Source organism: Cnephaeus nilssonii (genome assembly GCF_951640355.1).
Source record: "Cnephaeus nilssonii genome assembly, chromosome: 14".
Taxonomy (NCBI): Eukaryota; Metazoa; Chordata; class Mammalia; order Chiroptera; family Vespertilionidae; genus Cnephaeus; species Cnephaeus nilssonii.
The window spans coordinates 35,878,446-35,891,744 of record NC_137085.1 but is presented as its reverse complement, the minus strand read 5'-3'; positions in this window follow the sequence as shown (position 1 = coordinate 35,891,744).

Here is a 13,299-nt window from a genome sequence, read left to right as displayed (position 1 = left end):
TCTGCCTCACAAGATTTCTTCCTAATTCTTTCGTTAAGTGCCTTTATTTCGTTATCTTGATTGCGCTAGCATTCTTGTTTGTTTGATTATGCTTTAACCTTGCAATTATGATTTTTTTCTTAGTGCACCACATGCTATGGCACTAAGGAAAGGGTTGCTGAGTGTCAAGTGCTCTGGAAATATTTAGAGGTCAACGGCTCTCTAAAATACAGCACCTGTAACATTGATTTGCAAGATAGATGTGATTTTAAAACAAAGTATATTCATAAATGGTCTCTGTAGGAATAACTTCTTTTATGCTATGGTACTGGAATGTTGAAAATGACGGCATAATAGGTACCCAGTTCCCTTTGGGGTTAAGGGGAAATGTGGAATCAGTTAACTACTCATTACTCGGCTTAGAAAAATCCAATAGCAGCTTTAATCAAGGCCACATAACCAACTTATTTTTAGAGAATACCAAGTCAAAGGGCCAGCTGGTGTGTTTGTTTTGCCTAATACAAGCCTCCAGTCCTTGCTGACTGATTGGTTAGTGACATTTACTAGTATTACTTAATTAAATCCAATCCAATTCAATAAATAACCTTGTACCAATTACATTGTGCCAAGTACAGCACTTGCAATACAACTTGACTATAATTCAGATTCTGTTCTGGAGGATTCATAGTGTAGTAGAAGGAAGGAATAAACATATGATTAATAAAACATAACAGGTTGTGACAGATATAGGAAACACTATGACAACCATGGGGCAACTTTCTATACCTGAAGTTTATGTGCTTGCAAATGTATATGCAAAAGTTTAAGGTTCTTATTTTGAGACCTTATAAGATGTTTTTCCTACTTATGCATCTTTTAAAGGGATAAGGTACTAGGTCTGCAATCAGGAGTTCCTGTAACCACAATACACTGAGCTTCAATCCCTAATTAGGAATGTTCCCTCTTCTTCCTGAGTTGTCATTGTCCAGAAAAACATCATCACTTTCACATTTTCTTCTTAAACATCAGCATTGGCAAGAGTATCCTATAATGCAATTATATTGGTCCCTGGGCGATAGAGGGTAAACCTCTCTAAAGCCCTTTCAATTAATCGAGAAGGCAAAATGTTAATAAGTCAATATTGGGAATAAGCAGGGGGAAATTTGTAATCTGAGCATCATCCTGTCTTCTAAACTGGGTCTAATAAGGAATAGCAATATGGAATGTGACTTAGTGTGTAAGTAATGTTGGGCGACATGCTTGGCCTGATCAAGTCAGCAATTAAATGTAATCAGAAGAAAGAGTTGTTTAAAAATGTTTCCTCTACTTCACTTTGGTGGAATATCATTCTACAGAACACATTCAAAATTAAGAGGCTTGTCTGTGGTTAGCTTAATTAAATATTTAATCATATGTCATCCACCTACTATTTCCACTCTATAATTTTCCTTAACACCCAAAAGAGTTAACCACTTTTTTAACATTTCTGTTGACTTTCTCAAAATTGAGTGCTGTTGTTGCATGCTTCTATCCATCTTTTGGTTGTCATAAAATGTCTCCCTCCCTCCTCACCTTCAGCTTCATTGGGAAAAACCAAGTAGAATTAGAAATCACTCCCAGCATTTAGAAGCTCAACTGACCTGAATGAAAAGCTCAGGACACATCCAGGTTGAAATATGAAATTGCTGTGCCTCGTTGTGATTTTCACATATTTCCACTTCACTCCCTGTAATCATTTCTTATTCTTAATCACAAGGAAAATGCGAACAGATACATTATGTAAGACAGTAGAATAGGCACCAGGCGCCAGGTAGAGGCCATTTAATTAAAAGGTGTAAGATAAATAGACTGTAAAACTCAGCTAGTCCTATATAAAAATAGTCTGCTTAGCAGAATTGAATGATGAGTTCAGTTAACACATGGGAATTGCCAAAAGAGAGGAAAAACAGCTTTGAAATCATATTAGCTTTATTTTTATTTTTATTGTGCTTTAGGTTCAAGATTACAGGCTAGGTAATTTTTAGTTTTTAGATAAAGAAAAGAAAGAAAAAAAGGGAAGGAGAGATGGAAGTGAGGGGAAAAAATCATGAGTGTATTGTTACAGATTGCAGTCAAATAATATTATTCTGATTTGCTGTTCTAATTGTAAATGGACAAGAGCATATTTTTCAATACTTTGTCAAATTGTTTCAATAGTGATTTGGAACAAGAAATGCGTGTACTATGGCTTCAAAATAGTTTGAATCAGATTTATAACAGAGAGCCATGTTGTGGAGAGGAATCTGTGATGCTTGCTAGGGGGCAGTGCAATGCCATCTTTGCTTTGTTGGTCGGTCCTTTTCAATTATCTGTGTTTCTGGGAGAGATGAAGCATTCCATTGTTAATTACAGAGTTTTCAGCTTCATAATGGTTTTTATCTAACTACTTTTGACTGCGTATTTCCTGTGCCCTTCAAATTCTGTTTTCTGGTGGGATTTGTGTAAATTGAAAACACTAGATTATAATGGGGGTTTAATTTAGGGAATAACTGAATCCCACCTCCACTATGAAAAGTGAAATTTATTTTCCCCTAAAATAGCCAGGCCTGAGCACACCACAGAGTTTGGTGTTGAGCGTCAAATCTTGGGATCCGTATATTGAGAAGCAGTCCTCTGCTGAAGTAAGCATGATAGAATTCTGAAAACAAGGTACTAACTAACCTCCCTATCATCAGCAGGGCCTGGTTCACCCATGACCACAATATGACTTTCTGCTAATCTACTAAATCTCTTTTTATCCACCCTGTGACTCAAACTATTCTCCATTTAGTAATGAGAACATTAATTTAATCAGTCTGTCACTTACTCTGTAGTTTGTGTAAAATCGCAATTTTCTACGAAGGTCTATGAGGTCATTAAGCAGAATCACACTGTAGCCAAAACCGGTTTGGCTCAGTGGATAGAGCATCGGCCTGCGGACTGAAAGGTCCCAGGTTCGATTCCGGTCAAGGGCATGTACCTTGGTTGCGGGCACATCCCCAGTTGGGGTTGTGCAAGAGGCAGCTGATCGATGTTTTTCTATCATCGATGTTTCTAACTCTCTATCCCTCTCTCTTCCTCTCTGTGAAAAATCAATAAAATATATTTTAAAAAAAGAATCACACTGTACAATATGCCTAATTATACTACAGTCCTGCTACATTGTTGGTCATTTAGTTCATGAAAATATATTTTTTTCTAACTCAGGGCCAATGCTTAATTTCTTCCATCTTCCTGAATCTTCTTCTATGCTGTTTTTCCTCCACTAAAACATAAACACATGGCAAGGACTATGCTTCTTTTGTTCGACATTATGATCCATGTGGCTGCAACAGTCTGTCACATTGTAGGCATTAATGCATTTCTACTGAATGAAAGATTGAAGAATAAAGTAAACAAATAAATAAATTCTACAAATCCTTCTGGATATTTGAAAAGTAATTTTTACACTAATGAGAAAATTTAAAGCGGAAACGGTGCACATCAAATCAAAGTGCCTCAAAGTAGGTATATACAAGTTTTGACAAAAGTAGGTTTATAGTTGTGAGTACATGCAGCACAGAGTTCTTATATTATTATTTATTAACTAGAGGCCCAGTGCATGAAATTCATGCACTGGGGGGAGGTGTCCCTCAGCCCAGCCTGCATCCTCTCTAATCTGGGACCGCTTGTGGGATGTCCGACTGCTGGTTTAGGCCTCCCCTGCAGGCCTGGTCCTCCCCAACTGCCCTCCCTCCCCTGCAGGCCTGGTTCCCCCACAACTGCCCCCCCCCCCCTGCCAGCCTGGTCGCCATTAACTGCCCTCCCCTGCAGGCAGGTCCCCCCCAACTGCCCTCCCCTATTGGCCTGGTCACCCCTAACTGCCCGCCCCTGCTGGCCAGATTGCCCACAACTACCATCCCCTGCCGGCCATCTTGTGGTGGCCATCTTTGACCACATGGGGGCAGCCATCTTTGACCACATGGGGACCGCCATCTTGTGTGAGGGCATGAGGGTCAATTTGCATATCACCTCTTTATTATATAGGATTATTGTATTATTTTTCATACAAACAACCGTAAACATACTTTGCCACACCCTGAATACTAGATGGAGGACACCATACCAGTTGAATTGTAGTTAGTAGAGTCAGGAACAATCTAAATTCAAAAGACTAACATGAGAGCAAAGGCCTATTCAGAGATATTCTCTCAACTCATGAAAGTTAAAATTGATCATATAAATCTATAATCATCCATCCAGATTAAATATCTATTTTGACAAACAAAGCTTGAAATCCTTCACTATCAAACAGATGCAAGTTCCATTTGTAGGGCTTCATAAGTCACCTGGCTGTCAAAATGCAGAGGCTGGCTGTGCTTAAGACCTAGGGGAAACAGCATATAACTAAAATACAAAGATAAATAATCTAGGATGTTCCATACATGAAGAAAGTCATCTCATAACTTTGATCTAGATTTGATATGGTATAAAAATAAAAACAAACCAATAGAAAGGGCCAATGTAACCAAATATAAAAGAATATTTAAAAGATGTTAAAAGTCATTTGACAATGAATTTATATAGTATCTGAAGAGACATAAAATGGTCCTATGGGAAAAACATTAATTCTTTTATGTTCACTGAAGCTGCTGAAATGGAAATAGATTTTTGATTGAGTATCCTTTTCTGATTAAAAGAGAGTTGGTTTAGAGGCCATGATGTTTAATTAAAAGTGGCACTGGATGAAAGAAAGGCAAAAGAGCTGGCTGAAATCACAGCTCAGTGTTAAACTCATGACCTTAAGAAAGGTACTTTCTCTAGAAAATGAATACCACAACATGCACATTATAGGTTGCAATGAAGATACAATCAGATGACATATGTAGAAGCTACTAACAGAGGACTTAGCTTATAGAAAATATTTCAAAAATACTCCTTTCCTTTACTTAGGTGGTTTAGTGCTGTGAATTATGGGCTGCAATAGAATTAAACTTTTTAGGTGTCAGATATTGGCAAGATGAATTGGAGAGTATGCTATATGACCTCCCAATAGCAATAGCACTGGACAAAGGAAACAGAGTTGGAGAGAGAGTTATAAATCTGGCTACAGAGGAGCAGTAACCAACTGCTATTGCTCATTGTAAAATGGTCATGATAAATTCAACTTCATTCAGGCAAGTGTTTACATATAAGGGAATCTCATCAAGTAAATTGGGCAGGGTGGTCAGGAATTCCAGGCAGTGATCAAGGTCAAGACTCTCAGGTGTATGGCTCCAGGTTATCAGTGCATTCAGGAGAGAACTAGGCCAGTGAAGCTGGTGAAAATATTTCCTCATTCTTTTTTTTCTTTTTGTTCTCAGATTATATGATCTGTCAGTCTATATTCATGTTTGCTGATTTGCTCTTCTTCCAACTTCTATCTATTGGTGAGCCCCTCTAGTAAATTTTTTATTTGGTTATTCTACTTTTGAACTCCAGAATTTTCTTTGGGTTCATTTTTTAATTTCTATTTTTTATTGCTATTCTCTAATAGTTGAGACATTAACATTATACCTTCCTCTAATGCTTTAAGCATCACTCCATTTAGTTATTTGAACATATTTATAACAGCCACTTTGTCTACTAAATACAATATTTGCTCTCTTAAAGGCACCTTTTGTTGGCTTTTTTTTTAAATCCTAAATATGGGTTGCATCTTCTTGTTTATTTGCTTGTCTCATAATTTGTCATCTTCTTATTTAATATTTTGATAATATATTATAGCAACTCTGATACTATTACCTACCTTCAGGATCTGTCATTATTGTTTGTTAGTCTACTTTTTAAATTTTTCAGTTACTTGCCTAAACTAGTTCAGTGAAGACTATTTTCTCCCAGAATGTGCAACCTCTGATACTGCTTCTCAGACAGCACAGCATTGGTGATGTACACAGTTACCCTGACTTCTCCTGCTCCATTGGATACATACTCAGGTTATCTTTATTGTCTCTTTTCATGAATTCCCTGTTAAGCTGCTGGTTTGGTCTGCCTGAGTTTCATCAGACCCAAAAGTTAGCTTCTGTTCATTTCTAGGTCTTTGCTGAATTGTTTTTGACAACACCCTCATAAATAAATTACTCTGAAATCTGACCTAATGCTACTAAACAGATACATTCTGACTCCTGTTTGCTAAATCCTGTATTTGAGGCTAAATCTTAAGGTTTCTTCCAGTTCCAAGAAGGTTCCTTTTAGCTGCTTCTTTCCTCTGTTATTTCTGTTAACCTTCAAGATGGTTTGCCTTTTCTCTTATTGCTATTACAGAGCTACCAGCTCCCTCCTAATTGCTCGCCACCAAAATCTCCTTTGTGTTCTACAAATCTCCGTATTATGTTCCATACAAAGAGACCCCTGTTAGGGAGAACTGTGGGACCTTTGTTCTTATAGCCTTCCTGTTCCCCTTGGGCAGAACCCACTGCTACTATTCCAGAGTTGGGTGTAAGGACAGTACTGTTTCTCTTACCGAGACACCCATGTTCTAGAGCAGAGTTCTAGACAAAGGTAGCCTCTGGTCTTCTCAGCTTTCTTCCCCTGTCATGGAATCTTTGCTCGACACGTGAGCTTGGATAGGAATGATTAGAGCACAGCATTTCCAGACTAACATGCCAGGTATAGAGCTTCTTTCCTATGACAGGATGGTGGGTGGGGAAAGAGAGTCCACAACTTCTCTGCTGATTTTGAACAGAATAGAGCTTCTGCCACATGGAGCTGGGGGAGGCAGGGCTGGGAAATACTGGTGGCCTGCCCCTCCTGGGGAGACTCCATAACCCTGGCCTTGGAGTTATGGTGGAAGAGACCTGCATCTTCTTAGCTCAACATGCCTATGTAGAGCTTCCATCACTGTGACCTGGAAAGGGGAGAGAGTGAGTCATGGCTCAAGTGTTACTGATTCTTTCTGTTCTTACCAAGGTTTAGTCGGTTGTCTTGAAAATGTGTTTCTCCATCCACTGTATGACTTTAGGACATCTTCCAGAGATTTTAAAAAAAAATTTCCCATATACTCTTCACCAGTTATTGTTTACTAGGGAGAGAATCCACAGAGCTTCTCACATTTCTAATCTAAAAATTCTTTTGACCTGGTGTTAAGTACTTTTTTAAAAAAAATCTCTGATTATTTTCCAAAAATATTTTTATCACAGAGCATATGTCATAATTTGTAACCACTTCATATTGAGAGGCCATCTCTTCCAAGAGTGCCAGGTGGGAATTGAGACATAAGCCTTTTCTGCTTTCTTATTTCCACCCTTAATTGAGGTTTCAACCACAGTGTTGGCAGGTAGTAAATGTGGGCATAGACAGAGACTAGAGACCCAAAGCAAACTTTTAATTTCTAGCCCTATTTTTAATTTTCTTCAGGCTCATTGCTACCATCCAAGAAGTGTTTCTGTGTCTCTCCTGACTCTATGGTGGGAAAACAACTCTTATGTCGTCCACCTGCACACTCCATACTATACATTTTTATTTTGTTTTGTTCCATTTTTAAATGAAAACTATGTAAGTCCAGAAGCTCTGGATCCTACAATCACAGTGACTTTCTCTTTCAAAAATCACAACTGTTATAAGTCACAGGTGTTTATACTTTCAATAAATTGTCTTTTCAGCAAGTTTTCAATAATGGAAAAGTAATAATATGGCTGTTTATTCATGCCTACCCTTTGGGGGAAGGCATATGGAAAGCTATCACTACTGCCCAAACATTGGAGACAGGGAAGGCAATGGGCCACAGGCAACTTGGACAAAGAAATGTCAATTAACATTTCAAAATATTCTCCTACTCAGACTTGAGAATTATTCAGCAAATTGCATGGTCTTTTTGTTTGGCTGGAGAGGACTGTGGAATGGTAGGGTGAAGAAAGGGTAGCAACTAGTAAAATCTCAGTTGGTTCCTTTTTTCTATAAAAACAGAATATAATTTGGAAGAGACAGAATAAAGGAATGCACCACTTTATTTACATGTGTTTTCTTTTACAATAGTGATTTGTAAAACCTGCTTTTTCTTAGCTCTTTTCAGAGTTTCCATTCCTATACAAAGCGTCTAAAGCTCCCTAAATGCTTCTGGCATGCTATGCTCATCTTTCATGCATTCACAGAACATTGTGGTTTTACCCTGGTTGCATAGACTTCAGTTGAGCACTGCCATTCTCTGCTTTTTCGCATGACCTCTACTTGATTGCTTCGTGCCACATTTTCCAGTCTGAATGTTAGCACCACCAGGGCAAAAAGGCAGCTCTTCACTCTAAAGGAAGCTATGAACTGATTTTAAATTATTTCTGTTTATTAGGAAACAAAAGGGAATGTTTTTCTTTTTTTTTTGTAAAATATGAAATAAAATGAGAAATTGTTAATCATCTCTTCTCAACATCAGCTCAAAAACCAAGAGGGAAGCTTGAGGATTATTATATCTGATATAGTAGGGTACTATTTTTAAATCTTTACTGTTTAGTTTCTCCTGAAATTTCTAATTTTATTTTTTTAAAATTTAGTCAGTCAGCCCTTTCTCTGGTCAGTGAATCAAGGAAGGGATTTAACAATAGCAACTGGGGTCATGGGGTTGTCTCCTTTTGACTTCTGATTTTCAAAAATCTGGATCCTTAATAAAACAGGAAGGGCTTGGGCATAGATAAATGTTTTGGAGCATACTTTATTAAGAACAAAACTATCTTGCTTCCCACTCTAAGAAAAAGGAAAGAGAGAGAGAATAATTCAACATTATTGGGGTCCATAAAGCAGATCCCTGTGCCATATTCAATGGCTGATTACTGGAGAGGTGGGATTGAAGGGCAGAAAATCCCCATACAGGATGCCCAGGTAGGTTCTATAGAGATAACTGTTTCCAAGAATCAAAATGCTTTTTTTTATCTACCACATCTACCTCTTTATCGAATTTTCCATACCCTAATATTATGTTGCAGGAGTGACAGAATTATCACACTTACTTTCTAGCCAGTAGGGAAAAAAAATTTTACCTTTTTCTGTTAAGTTTCTCATACTGCATTTTCTTATATCTTATTGGCCAAAACAGCCACATAGCCATACTTAGCTAAAACAGAGGCTAGCAAACACAGTTTCTAGCCAGGTAATGATATATATGTCTGATCATTAAAAATTAAAGTTCTTGCCCTAGTTGGTTTGGCTCAGTGGATAGAGAGTCGGCCTGTGGACTGAAGGGTCCTGGGTTTGATTCTGGTTAAGGGCAAATGCCTGTGTTGCGAGCTCCCCAGTAGGGGGTGTGCAGGAGAGACGGGGGATCAATGATTCTTTCTCATCAGTGATATTTCTGTCTCTCCCTCTCCCTTCCTCTGTGAAATCAATAAAAAATTAGGGTTCTTATGAAGGGTTCATATTAAGGAGTTCTTTTTTTATGGGACTCTCTCCTCTCTAGTACTCATTTCTGGGACCTCTAGCCATCTTCTCTCCAGACTCTCAACATCATCTTCTCAACTTGAGGACTATTCTGATCTCTGCTTGGGTTCCCCCTCCTTGCATTGCAACTTAGATTTTTTTCCCTCAAGTCAGGATAGCTGGAGCTATTGTAGAAGTTCACCGTGTCTGTGTGTGTGTGTGTGTGTGTGTGTGTGTGTGTGTGTGTGTGTGTGTGTGTTCCGGGTAGGAAGGGTTCATCAGGTCCCTGTTATTTTGTCTTGGCTGGGACTGGATGTTCCATACCCTATTCACTTTCCCCCCTATTCATCATTAAACTCATATCTCTCATCTACCTGGTGGGTACTTTTCTAATTTACTGAAAAATTAGATCTTTGCAAGTTACTAGGATCTAACTGAAGTTGACATATACACATCCTGCCAGAGATAAAAGTGCTTTCCATAGTCCTGTGTCTAATTATGCCTCCCAGACCTCAGAATTTGAGCCTGGGGAAGATGGGAAGTGGTTTAAGAAGACAATGCATCTGGAGTGAAGGTGGAGACCCGGGAAAGCACTAAGCAATGTTCGAAACAAGACTGTATTATAAAAATGATAACCTGATGTGCAGGTTAGATTGGAGTACTCCTATGGACTTTCACCTGATCCAAATGAGCAAACTTTTTGTGTAATATTTAGCAATTAATTCATTATGATAGATAAGGGACTAAATTTAAGGGAGTGATGGTCACATAATTCAATCTGGCCTTAGTTATAAATGGCTTTATTTTCTGGCAGAAAATATTTTTAAGGTAATTAATCTTCTATCTCTAAACCTCATTTTTCTTTTCTCATATGCAGGAGGGAATAAACTACGTGATTTTTCCGCACTAAATTTCTGTGGGAAGATGTTGATGATAAGACAAAATAGTGAGAGGTTTTCTGGTTTAGGTGAATCAAATTAAAGTTTCTACTGACATAAGAGAGCCACTTTTTACTTGATCTTTCTTGTCTCCCAATCCTTTCAATCCCTGCTGACAATGGACTTTCCATATAAAACTTCCACTATAACCTCCAGGGTTTGTGCACTGTAGAGAATGAAAAGAATTACATTTTGGTGAGTATTTGGTGTGTTGTACTTTCTTCCCTCCTACAACTCAAATTTTTGTTAATACAAAAAAAAAAAAAAAAAGGTGTCACATAATAGAATAGTGCCCACAATTGATATGCAAGAGATTTCAGGATATAAATTGAGTTGAATATAATGGCTGGTATTTTTTGTTGAAAAATTATTCTTTGTAAATTTTTTTGGGGTAGATATGCTTGAGTTTTCAGTCTTAAGCATGTACAATAGTTTTGTAGATATGAATTCTATTTCTGCCATATTATTTCTAATGCGTTTTACGGAAGCACAATGTCTCCATACTACTAAACAACATCTACTTGCAAGTGAAGAGGGAACAAAAGCTCATAAAACTGCAATAAAATATTTATTTGTCTTCAGCAATAGGATTAATTTTATCACCGTAGATTTATGACCCCAGAAACTCATTGCTGGATATTTAATATATCAAAATAGCAGAACAAGGAGCTTGTATTACGAAATATGTTGTGAAACTTGTGATTTACCAGAGAGAACAGATTTCTTTTTTTTTCCATAGGACTTAATAAAACAGCAGCAAAATTGAATTAACTTGGCATAAAGTTTAATTGCCTGACAAAAAATTTGATACCGCTCTTGCATTACTGTTTATGTACAATACATATTGGACTTGTGGATCACCACCCCCTAGACCCCTAGACTGACTGGGGAGGTTAATGAAGGCAATAGGATTATAATGCCAATGTCTGGGAGTCTTCCTGTTGATTTCCTCTTTCTTTCATAAACAAGGAAACATTCACTGCAATGACCTTCCCAAAATGGAAAACAGGGGCGTTATAATTTACTGCCTCCCCCAATGCAGTTCCTTTGTTGAATGCCTATCTCTAGGAATTCCATCGCTCTTCAGTGCTATAGTACCTTGAGATAGTATGCCTTAGTGACTTCATTTTAGGCATCTGGGACCCTTTTTTATGATGGAAATAGCCTGATAGCAGAAAGTTGTAAAAGAACATAGTAAATCTACAACCTTCAAATTCTCTCTGTTTTGAATTGTGGCTATAGCTATAAATTGTTCCATTTCTGCTCACATTCTTTGGTATCTTTTAAGCTCCTATAAGAATTAGGTACACACTTAGGAAAAAGTACAGTCTCTTGAGATTGTAATCTAGAAGCTAGACATCTTCATGTTCAGAAAGGTTAGAGTAATATGGTCTGGCAGAGGCAGAATAACTTCAGTGCCCATAATTCAGCTAGCACAGAATTTGAGAATAGAGCCACTAAATCGATGATGTGGCTATAGAGTTTACAACCAGAGCCATCTCAGTTCTCATCCATAAAGCTTATAACAGCGAACCTTTTGGGGGATTGCTTTGTGAATTTCCAATCAGAAGGACAGTAGTCAGTCCCTAGAGGATGGCTGAGTCTGAATCATTGTTATAGAATGTAATTGTGTAAGTGAAAATACATTTCATGGAGAGGAAAAAGCCAAAAATTTCTTTTTAGTTTGATTTGAATGGGAAAATAAAATAGATTTGTTTCCTTTCTTTTATCCTACTATCTCCTGGGGTCTTGATAATTTTTGTTTTTAGAGTATGTCATCAAGAAAATCTTTTGCTTTTCTTTACACATCTGATTTTTTATCTTGTCCCATGGCATGGTCTTCATAGTAGGAACATATGTAAATCAATGGAGTTTACAGGAGGCCAGCATTTGCAAGCCCTTGGGCCAAGTCATATCCAGTGCTCTTATTTTCACCTCTATCCCTATTTATTGATGATCTAGCCAAGGTAGATGCTAACGATTAGACAAAATAGAAACCTGACTTGTTGGCAATCTTGCTGGGAATGATTCATCAAACAGCAGTGATTCAATTTTTGTCTGGGAAATGTCACTCAGAAGTTAAAAAAAATGATTAAGTCCATAAAACCTCCACAAATTTATGGCAGAAAAATGGGTTATCAATTAACTTCAAGGTAACCTGGTTACATGAGTGCTAGTGTCTACCACTCATCATCTCAGACAGAAATTTTATACTGTATTATTGATGCGGGTACAATATTCAAAGAAATATGAAATCCTGTATTTCTTGCATAAGAATAACCAACATGAAAATATGCAGTTGGTAGAAATCCAAGAGAAGTTGAAAAGAATACAGCACTAATGAAAGAATAATATGTATTTTTGCAGTTCTGGTGCTATCAAGAACACAGGAATAAATTAATTAATAGTCCTACATAGATTTCACATTTTTCTCAATACTTATAAAACACTTGCCAAAATTGATTATATACTGAGCTACAATGAAAGTTCCAAAACCTTGCAAAATACAGCCATTGTAGAGGATACATTCTCTGACCATAATATAAAACAAGAAGGAAATAATAATAAAATAAAGTGAACAATACTCAATAACTTGACCCTCCGCTGACTTTTGTAGGATTGTGTTTATAACTATCCCTTTTATTTTTTTACAAGTATTTTTTTTTCATATTCTTTCAGAGAATTTCCTAATCTAAAATTGTTCTCTCTGGCCATCCCACTGACATCATTCAATAATTTTATATGTCGCTAATAATCTCTATACTGTGATTCTTTCTGGCCACTCAGTATCCAAATAGGTCTAGTTCTGGCAGCACAAAACAAGGTGTTGCATTTCTGAGCTTGTCACACTTTCATTGAATGGCATGTGCCATTGCTAGTACTAAAATGTCCATTAATTATATATATTGATTTGTTTTTAATCCATAGCCCTACTTCAAAGCCCTTTTTTATTTTCTAACACTTAAAAATTAAACTGACAACTTTCCTAAATAATGCTTAGAGC